At 35.0% G+C, this 10,257-nt stretch overlaps 1 pseudogene; it reads right to left on the reverse strand.

Moving 5' to 3' along the window:
• On the reverse strand, positions 2,704–3,388 carry LOC109352960 (annotated as a pseudogene).

Genomic DNA, 10,257 nt, shown 5'->3' on the forward strand with positions numbered 1-10,257 from the left:
GGCATGATCTGTGTAAACAATAAATTTTGCCCCAATCAAATAACTTCTAAAATTTTCCAAACCAAATACTATGTCTAGTAAATATTTTTTAGTGGTTGCATAATTAACTTGTGTTTCATTTAAAACCTTACAAGCATAGTGTATTGCATGAAAAACCCGTTCCTTTTTCTGTCCCAAAACATCACCAACTGTGTAATCACTTGTATCGCACATTAATTCAAAACGTAGATCCCAGATTGGTGTAGTTATGACAGGGGCAGTTGCCAGACTATATTTTAATTTATTGAATGCTTCTAAAAAAGAATCATCAGAATTAAAAACAAAATCTTTAAGAAGTAAATTGCAAAGGGAATTAGCTGTTTTCGAGAAGTCTTTGATAAATCTTTGATAGAACCCCGTGTGTCCTAGAAAGCTCCTTATATACTCCCTTTTGGGTTCCTTTTATTAAAAAACCAAACTTCTTCCTTAAGGAAAGTTGATATTAAAGAATAAAAAAATTGCGGAATGTAAATAACAATAAATAAAAGTTAGTAAGTTAGTTTCATCACTTTTGTATATTAAGAGGTGTTTTCAACAAATAAATTTATTGATAACGCTTTACTATTTTACAATTTACACCTCTTTCAAGATTCAATTGTAGTATAGTATAGGGTTATGTCGAACCACAAGGAATTGCCTAATAGAATGAATCATATGAATATGCAATGCACAAATAATGAGTTAAACATATTTTGATGGGTTTTGTTTTGAATTGCATATAAACAATTAATAAGAAAAATAAACAAAATATTAGCAAATTCTTGAGGTGACAAGATTATTTTGAATAAGGAAAATATTTCTCAACTTCTTATGAATTTGAACTACTTAGACAAGTTCTTATGTTTTACTTTGGTTAACTCCAAATACCAAGTTGTAAAATCCTCCTTTTAGTGTATGTCCTAAAATGGTAGAATGATAATCACTTATATTTATTACTAAACAATATTACGTCCACAAAGAGATTAGGTTGTCACACCCTAATCTTGGCTACTCTAATATTGAAGTAGTAATAAATATAAGATGTTAAGAAAAATATGCTTAACTTGGCAAATAAACTAAGTAGTACAACTACTTCTTAGTTTATTTGTTAAGTGTTTGAGACAAGTAATTTTATGACTTGAAATCAATTTTTAGGTGATCAACCTAAAAAGAGCATTAATAATTTCTCAAACAAGTAAAATTAATCAACACACCAACTTGAATGATTAAATTCAAACTTTTCAGAATATAAGAAGAAGTAGAAATACATAACCATGTTCAAAAGAAATTGTTAGGAGCATGAACCATCCATCTAATGATTGGAATGTTTGAGTTCCAAACGAGATTACAAAATTGATTTTTTAATCTCATTTGCATTCTCCTTTTCTCCTCTTGAATTATAAACTAAAATTACAACACTTACTTAATAAAGTTCCTAAGAACTAAGAACAAGAAGATAGAACATCAGGGAAGAATTTCTAGGCAGAATGGTGAATGATGTTGTGAGATATGATGTTTTTTTTATTCGAATGAAATGTGCCTCTATTTATAGAAGTTCCCTGGAGCCGCTGAGCTGCTTGTTAGAACTGCTTAGAAGCTGACCAAACCCTTCAGCATGGGTTTGGTCACTTGATCAAGTAGCTTTGTCACCTCCTTATGCTTGACTCACCAAAGCTAATTGTGAGCTATGGGACCAGCTATGGTGAGCTACTCTGTAAAAACCTATGGTGGGCTACTTGAAGTGATGTCATTGGTGACTTCATGGTTTGCTTGATGGCTAAGTCAAGTCTAGGTTCGCACCGCTTAGCACACCTGTAGCAGCGCTAAGCTGCTTGTTCATTAGCTTTGACCGTGCTGACTAGGACGTGGCCTGGTGCTTGCTGATCTGGGCAGGAGTCTATCGCACCGCTTAGCACACCTGTAGCAGCGCTAAGCTGCTTGTTGAGCAGCTTGGGCATGTGCCAAGCTCGTGTCTGACTGTGTCAAGCTTGAGTTATGACCATGTCAAGACTAGTCTGGTGCTAGGCTGAACTGCCAAGCAGGTCCGCTCAGTTGCTTGCTTGAGATGCTTGGTCCAGGTCAGGCTGGTGTCCAGGTCAGCTTAGTCAAGTCTAGGTTCACACCGCTTAGCACACCTGTAGCAGCGCTAAGCTGCTTGTTCATTAGCTTTGACCGTGCTGACTAGGACGCGGCCTGGTACTTGCTGATCTGGGCAGGAGTCTAATTCTCCGCTGAGCTGCTTGGTTGTACCGCTAAGCTGCTTGTTGAGCAGCTTGGGCATGTGCCAAGCTCGTGTCTGACTGTGTCGAGCTTGAGTTATGACCATGTCAGGACTAGTCTGGTGCTAGGCTGAACTGTCAAGCAGGTCCGCTCAGTTGCTTGCTTGAGATGCTTGGTCCAGGTCAGGCTGGTGTCCAGGTCAGCTTAGCGTGGCTTGGTGCACACTCAGCTGCCTGCTTGAGCACCTTGGTTTTGACTTCTTTTTCTTATTGACCATGAGCCTTTTTTTTAATTTTGCTTTTCTTCTTTCTAAATCCTACAAAATAAATAAAAAAGTAATACAAACACAAATATACAAGATTGTGATATTTTATACAAAAAGTATTGTTTTAAGTTGCTTTTTCTCAATTATGCTTTAGATAAGTGCCATAAAAGTGTATGAAATCTAGGTATGTTTGGCACTTATCAGTGCCCTAATACAATCCCTTTTGTGACCATCAAATGACACTTTTCCCAATTATGTACCAAGTATGTTTGCACGCATCTTTCCAGCACTGTCTCCACATTTTTCAGGCATAATTCAAAGGAGTCCCCAAATACTGAAAAATCATCCTTGAAGACCTTGATGCCTTTTTCTACCAAGTCGGTGAAAATAGCCAGCATGCATCTTTCAAAAGTAGCAGGAGCATTACATAGTCTGAATGACATTTTTCGATAAGCATAGACGCCGAAACGACAAGTAAATGTCGTCTTTTGTTGGTCTATTGGATCAACAACAATTTGGTGGTAACCCGAGTATCCATCTAGGAAACAATAGAAAGGCCCGTCCTTCTAACCTTTCAAGCATCTGATCCATGAAAGGTAGCGGAAAATGATCTTTTCTTGTGGTTGCATTGAGTTTGCGGTAATCTATGCGCATTCTCCATCAAGTAACAGCTCTAGTTGGGATAAAATCATTATTCTTGTTTCGGATTACCGTCATTCATCTTCTTTTAGGTACTACTTGAACCGGACTTACCCATATGCTATCTGAAATAGGATAAACCATACCAGCTTCAAGCATCGTCACCACCTCTTTTCTAACCACTTCCTTCATAGTTGGGTTGAGTCTTCTTTGTGGTTGTGCATAGGATTTGTAATCATCTTCCATCATAATTTTGTGCATACAGTATGATAGACTGATTTCTTTCAGATCTGTTAATGTCCACCCAAGTGCTTTTTGGTGTTGTTCTTATAGTTGAATCAATTTTTGCTCTTCTAGAGTGTTAAGCAAATTGCTGATAATTACTAATTTGTTGGAGTTTCCTTTCAAATGGGTCAGAAGTTCCTTCAATTACAGTTGCAATGTTGATTTGTTGTCTTTACTCTGGCTATCTTCAAACCTTTCTTGTAAAGGGAGGATCTATTTTGCATCAAGAGTTTCAATCAGCTTTTGATCTGATCCTCCTCTACATACCAGTTTCAATCAGCTTTTGCATCAAGAGTTTCAATCTGTAGGCATCTCCAAAGGTCCATCTAGTTGAGGTTGCTCACAAATTTCACGAAGAACATCTATTTGAAAGCATTGCCCCTTGTCCTTTGGGTGGTGCGTTGCTTGCAAAATGTCAAACTGAATTTCTTCATCATCTACACGGACTTTCAGTTTGCCATTTTCCATGTCTATCTCCATCCTCTCCGTTCTCAGGAATGGCCTCCCAAAAATGAGAGGTATTTCTACATCTTCGGAAATGTCAATGACGGTGAAGTCAATAGGAATGAGAAATTTGTTAACTTTAACCAGAACGTCTTCAGCAACTCCTTCTAGATATTTTATAGATCTATCTTCAAGTTGGAGAGACATTCTTGTTGGCTTCAGTTGAACACCTCCACTTTTACTCACCAAAGATAATGGCCTTAGGCTGACACTGGCTCCCAAGTCAACAAGTGCTTTTCCCACATTTACTTTTCCGATTGTGATCAGGATAGTCACACTGCCTAGGTCTTCCTATTTGTGAGGTATGTTTGATTGCAAGATAGCACTACAAATTGCATTAAGGTGAATGACTTCTACATCCTGATACCTTCTCTTTTTGGATAGCAATTCCTTCATAAACTTGGAGTATACGAGCATTCGCTCCAAAGATTCGGAAAATGGAATGTTGATTTGCAAAGATATGAGCACTTCTATAAACTATTTGAATTTCTTCTCTTTTTCTTTGGCTTTTGAATAAGTTGTGGGATAGGGTATTCTTTCTTTCACTAGTGGGTATTGTTTTTGTACCCCACTAGTTTATGGTTCACCGTGCTTTTTTTCTTTTTCTATTTTTTATTTTTTTCATTTTCTTATTTTTCATTTATTTTATTCTTTTCCTTCCAATTCTTTTTTTTTCAACACCCACAATTTTCCCACTTCTAGTTGTGATACTTTTGCAGTGTGCTAAAATAACTTAGTTTGACTAAATTTCAGTTATTTTCCTGATCTAATCTCCCATCTTTTTTATAGCATCTTCGGTTTCCTTTTTGATGTGTGATGTTTGTTTGCATAAACTGCTCCAATATCTATTTCAGTTTGTGGTGAAGTGATTTTAGTTGGTTTATGAAACAAATCTCCTTCCGGACATCGCTATGTTTTTGGCTGCACTCTTTACAGCAAAAATTCTCATTTTTTATGTTCATCAACTGTTTGGATAATTCTGCCAATTTTTTAAGTACTTCATCTAACTTCTGTTGAAACTCCTTCATCTAACTTCTGTATAAACTTCATCGTGAATATCAATGTTTAGATTGTAAGCCATATTCCTGAGATAAACAAAAAGGAAATCATATCTATTTTCCAACAAAGAAATTAGTAGGAAAAGAAATCTAAAGTATAAACAATAAACAAGATTAGAATACAGTTTATTATTTACATTTTTATACAAATTCAAATTAATTTGTACAAAAAGTGAAGAAAAAAATTTATGTACAAGATTATTAATAATATAGCATAGTAAATAATAATTTCTATTATTTAGCAATTCCCCGGCAACAACGCAAATTTGTTGAAAGAGTGTTTTCTGTCTTGGGACAGAACATGTTTTCAATCGATTTATTTAGTTATTGGTTTATTCTTTACTTGCCATCTCGGCTTTGCTGGAAAGAATTTCCAACACCGGTATAATGGTTTCAAGAATATTCCAGTTGATCAAAACTTAGCTTTATTGAATTTTTAACAACTTCATACCATCTCGGTTTTGTGGAATAAATTCCAGCACTAGTTTAATGGTATGAATTTAGAAAATTAACGCAAGTGATAATGAGTTATATTTATTTATGTAGTGGCTTTATTTATTTAATCCATTTTTGGGTTCCTTTTAACCATACCATAAAGGTTGGTCTCATTTTACGAAAGGTTGGTATCAAAGAATAATAAAATGAACAAAATAATAGAGTTAGAATTTAACCGTACCAGTTATTTAGAAGGGTTGGTATAAAGAATAAAGAATAAAACAATAAATAAATGTTAGGTGCAGAAAACTAAATGACAGAAAGAAAATGTTAGTTGCGGAAAAAAATGACAGAAAATAAAAGTTAGTAGTTAGATTATTCATTATGACTGTGTATTTTTCCTTTTCACAATGATACAATTTATGAATTAAATTGCACTTTGATTCAAGGTTTCTTTCTTTGTCAACAAATAAAATTTATTTGATAATACTTTACTATTTTACATTTGTATCTCTTTCAAGATTCAATTGTAGTATAGTATAGGATTATGTCGAACTACAATGAATTCCCTAATATAACATTATTATAAACATGTTATATCACCAATAAAGTTTGAACATATTTTTTGTTTGATTTTGTTTATGAAATTTTAACGAGTAAACAAATAAACATAAACAACTAATATGCACAAATTCTTGAGGAAAAAATTTAGTTTGAATGAAGGAAATATTTCTTAGCATGTTTCTATGAAATTTTTTTATGAAAGTTATGTGTTATACTTTGGTTATTGCAAACATCAGTTCATAAAATTTCCTCAGTCCCCCGGTGAGAAAAAGTGATTTTCAAACATTTCAAAATATACTAATCAATAGAAAAGTGCCACTCGACGAAATAAGTTGTCACACCTTATTTCAAACTCCGTAAACTTGATTAGCCTTGGTTACAAGTTGCTTAAAATGGATGCTTTGATTTGGAAAATGAACTAAGGTGTATTCCTACTTTTTAGTTCATTTGTCAAGACCTTAAAAAGAAGCATTTTGCATCTTGAAATAAAGTTTTAGGTGATCAAGCAAAAACCTCATTTAGCACTTTTTAAGGAATTGAAATTGCCAAAGTAATAACTTAAATATAATTCATTATAAGGAAACAAGAAATTACAAGAAATATTAGTGAGCCAAAATTTAACCAATTTTCAGGAGCATTACCTATCTTAATCCAAGTTTTTAAGACACTTTACCATGCACAAATGAGATTGCAAAATGAATTTTTACATTTCATTTGATTACTCCTTCTCCTCCTGAATTAAGGATAAACTAAAAACTAAACTTACCTAAACTACTTTGGAGTATAAATTCTCCAAGAAATTACAAAGAAGAAAGTGTAGAAGAAGAGAGAATTTCATATGTGAGAATGTATGTGTAAAATGGAATGCTTTGAAAGTCTTGAAGTGCCTCCTATTTATAGAAGTTTTCTACCACAGCCAAGCTGCTCAATTCCACCGCCAAGTTGTTGACCAAACCCTTCAACATGGGTTTGGTCATTTGGCCAAGCAGTTTAGTCACCTGCTTGGGGCTGAGTCGCCTAAGCAATTGTGAGCTACTTGCCCAGTTATTATGAGCTACCTCTGAAAAGCCTATGGAGATGTTTGAACGATCTATCTTTGTTGGTACTTGGCCCAAGTTTACGATTGAGTAGAACTTTTGAGAGTAAAGTAAGTAGCGGAAACATGAAATTGGATAAAAGAAGATGGAATAGATTTGAAGTGAAGGCGCCACAACACTTGAGGTGTTGATAAGCCAAAGTGATGCTCACCACAAGAACTTGGTTCTTGGTAAGAACTTCTAATCTTAGTTCAGCCAAGAAGGTTTGGAGAATACTCTCATAAGGATACAATCCTTAATTCACTAAGAATTCAACTTAACTTAACTTTTTTATTCCATTGCAAAAGTCTTACATTTATAGGCAAGCCACTAGGCTCCCACGGTTGGCTAGTAAGGCTAATGCGTGGTAATCTTAACATAGAATACCATAAGCCAAATGAATCTACTCCTAAACTAGACTACATTCGGATGGTAAAGATATGAGCACATGTATTTCGTGTGCTTTATTATAATTGAAAGAAAACTTAATGACTTAGGCCTAGGATGCCTTGGATGCCACGGTTGGATTGTGATGAGCATAGGATTCCATTCTTCCTTAAGTGCACGGCTCACAATTAAGTCACATGATGAATGAGACTTGATGACTCCAAAATGCCCACGGCTAAGCTTTGATGAGTTCCATTGGATTCTCATCTTTCCAAAATTGTTTCCAAGATTGTTAAGCAAGTTTCAAAGGATTCTCTGGACACAGAAAAATCATCCATGAAGACCTCGATGCATTTCTCCACCAAATCAGCGAAGATAGCCAACATGCATCTTTGAAAAGTTGGAGGAGCATTACATAGTCTGAATGGCATTTTTTTGTATGTGTAAACACCAAATGGACATGTAAATGCCGTCTTTTCTTGGTACAATGCATCCACAGCAATTTGATTGTATCTAGAGTACCCATCCATGAAACAGTAGAAGGTTCTTCCAGCTAATCTTTCCAGAATTTGATCCATAAAGGGCAAGGGAAAATGATCCTTTCTTGTGGTGGCATTAAGTTGGCGGTAGTCGATACAAACTCTCAAACCAGTAACAGCTTTGGTTGGAATCAGTTCATTGTTCTCATTTCGAATTACCGTCACCCCTCCTCTTTTTAGCACCACTTGAACTAGACTTACCCATTTACTATCTGAAATGGGGTAGATCATACCAGCTTCTAACATTTTCACAATTTCTTTCCTCACCACTTCCTTCATTGCCGGATTAAGTCTCCTTTGTGGTTGAGCACAAGGTTTATAATCATCCTCCATCATAATCTTTTGCATGCAATATGATGGATTGATGCCTTTGAGATATTTTAATGTCCTTCCAAGTGTTGCTTGATGCTTCTTCAAGACTTGTATTAGTTTTTCTTCCTCCAAATTGGACAGCTTACTGTTGATGATTACTAGGTTGTTGGCCTCTCCATCTAAGAAACATTACTTTAAATGAGACGGTAATTCCTTCAACTCCAGTTCTGATTCTTTCTCTGCTGGTCCACTTGGATTTTGGTGAAGAAACAATTCATCAGAAAAATGTTTGATGATTTATCTTTGTTTTCTTGCATCACCAAAGATTTGTCAGGTTGAGGGTGTTCTGCGCAAATTTCTTCAACAATATCTATTTGCAAACATTGCCCTTTGTCCTTCGGATGATGCATTGCATTGAAAATGTCAAACTCAATTTCATCAACTGCAATTCGAACTAGTAATTTGCCATTTTCCATGTCAATCCCCATTTTTGTTGTCCTCATAAAAGGTCTCCTTAATATGAGTGGAATCTCTATATCTTCGGTAATGTCAATGACAGCAAAGTCCGCCGGGATCAAAATTTTGTCCACTTTGACCAAAACATCCTCTGCAACCCCTTCAGGATATTTGATTGATCTATATGCTAGTTGCAAGGACAATCTTGTAGGCTTTAATTGTATTCCTCCAATTCTTTTCATCATTGACAGCAGCATCAAACTCACACTGGCTGCAAGATCAACGAGTGCGTTGCCCACTAACACATTTCCAGTAGTGACAGGAATGGTCACACTGCCTGGGTCTTTTGATTTATGAGGAATGTTTACTTGAAGAACAGCACTACAGTTAGCGTCGAGTGAAACAAGTTCCTTTTCCTGATAACTCCGTTTTTTTGGACAACAGTTCTTTCATGAACTTGGAGTAAATTCACATTTGCTACAAGGCTTAAGCAAATGGAATATTGATTTGCAGATTTTTGAATATCTCCATGAACCTTGCGAACTATTCTTCTTTCTTGGTTTTTAATGGAGCTACCAGGTAGGGTATCTTTTTTTGTACTAGTGGGTATTGTTTTTCTTCTTTTCTTACCCCACTAGTTTCTTCTTTTTATTCTTCTTTTTCATTTTTTTCTATTTCTTCTTTTTTATTTTTTTCTTCTAATCTCTCTTTTGGTTTTTCAACTCCACCTTCTACTATCTTCCCACTTCGAGTCGTAATACTTTCACAACATTCTAACTTGACCAAATGAGTTCTTGTGAAGTTGTTGATTTGTTCTTCAATTTTAGTGGGAGCTTCACTTGTGTTCTGCTGATGCTTGATAGTAGTTTGCATGAACTAGTTGAGAATTTTTTCCAGTTCGTCATGATAAGTGTGAGTTATTTGGAAGGCATAGACATTCTGGTTGTTTTTACAATCATTGCACCAAAAACTTGTTTTATTGGTTTGTTCCATTTGTTTAGGTAGATCTCGAAGTTTTTTATGGACCGAATTGAGCTTGAGTTGGAATTACTTGATGAATTGCTCAATTTCTTGTTGTAAATCAACATGCTGGTCCGTTTCTTAAAAAAGAAATCAAAAGGAACCATTTTGTCTATTCCCAAAAGAAAAGAGATTAGTAGGTAAAGAAAACATAATTTACATCTTTGTACAAATTCAAACAATTTGTACAAAAAAACAAAAATAAATTCATGCACAATTATTTGATGAATGACATATAAATATAAAAATTCTATTATTAAAGAAATTCCTCGGCAGCGGCGCCAATTTGTTGAAAGGAGTCTTCTCTTCGATGTGTTTTCTTTATTTAGTTAACTAAGTGAGCTCAGTCTTATTCTTTGTTCGCCATTCCGGCTTTGTTGAAATAAATTCCAACGCTAGTATAATGGTTTCAAGAATATTCCAGTTACAACTTACTTCTAATAATCATGTGAATAAGATATTCCTTCTTTGTCCCATCT

The sequence above is a fragment of the Lupinus angustifolius genome, chromosome LG07 (assembly GCF_001865875.1).
Source record: "Lupinus angustifolius cultivar Tanjil chromosome LG07, LupAngTanjil_v1.0, whole genome shotgun sequence".
In the NCBI taxonomy this organism is placed as follows: Eukaryota; Viridiplantae; Streptophyta; class Magnoliopsida; order Fabales; family Fabaceae; genus Lupinus; species Lupinus angustifolius.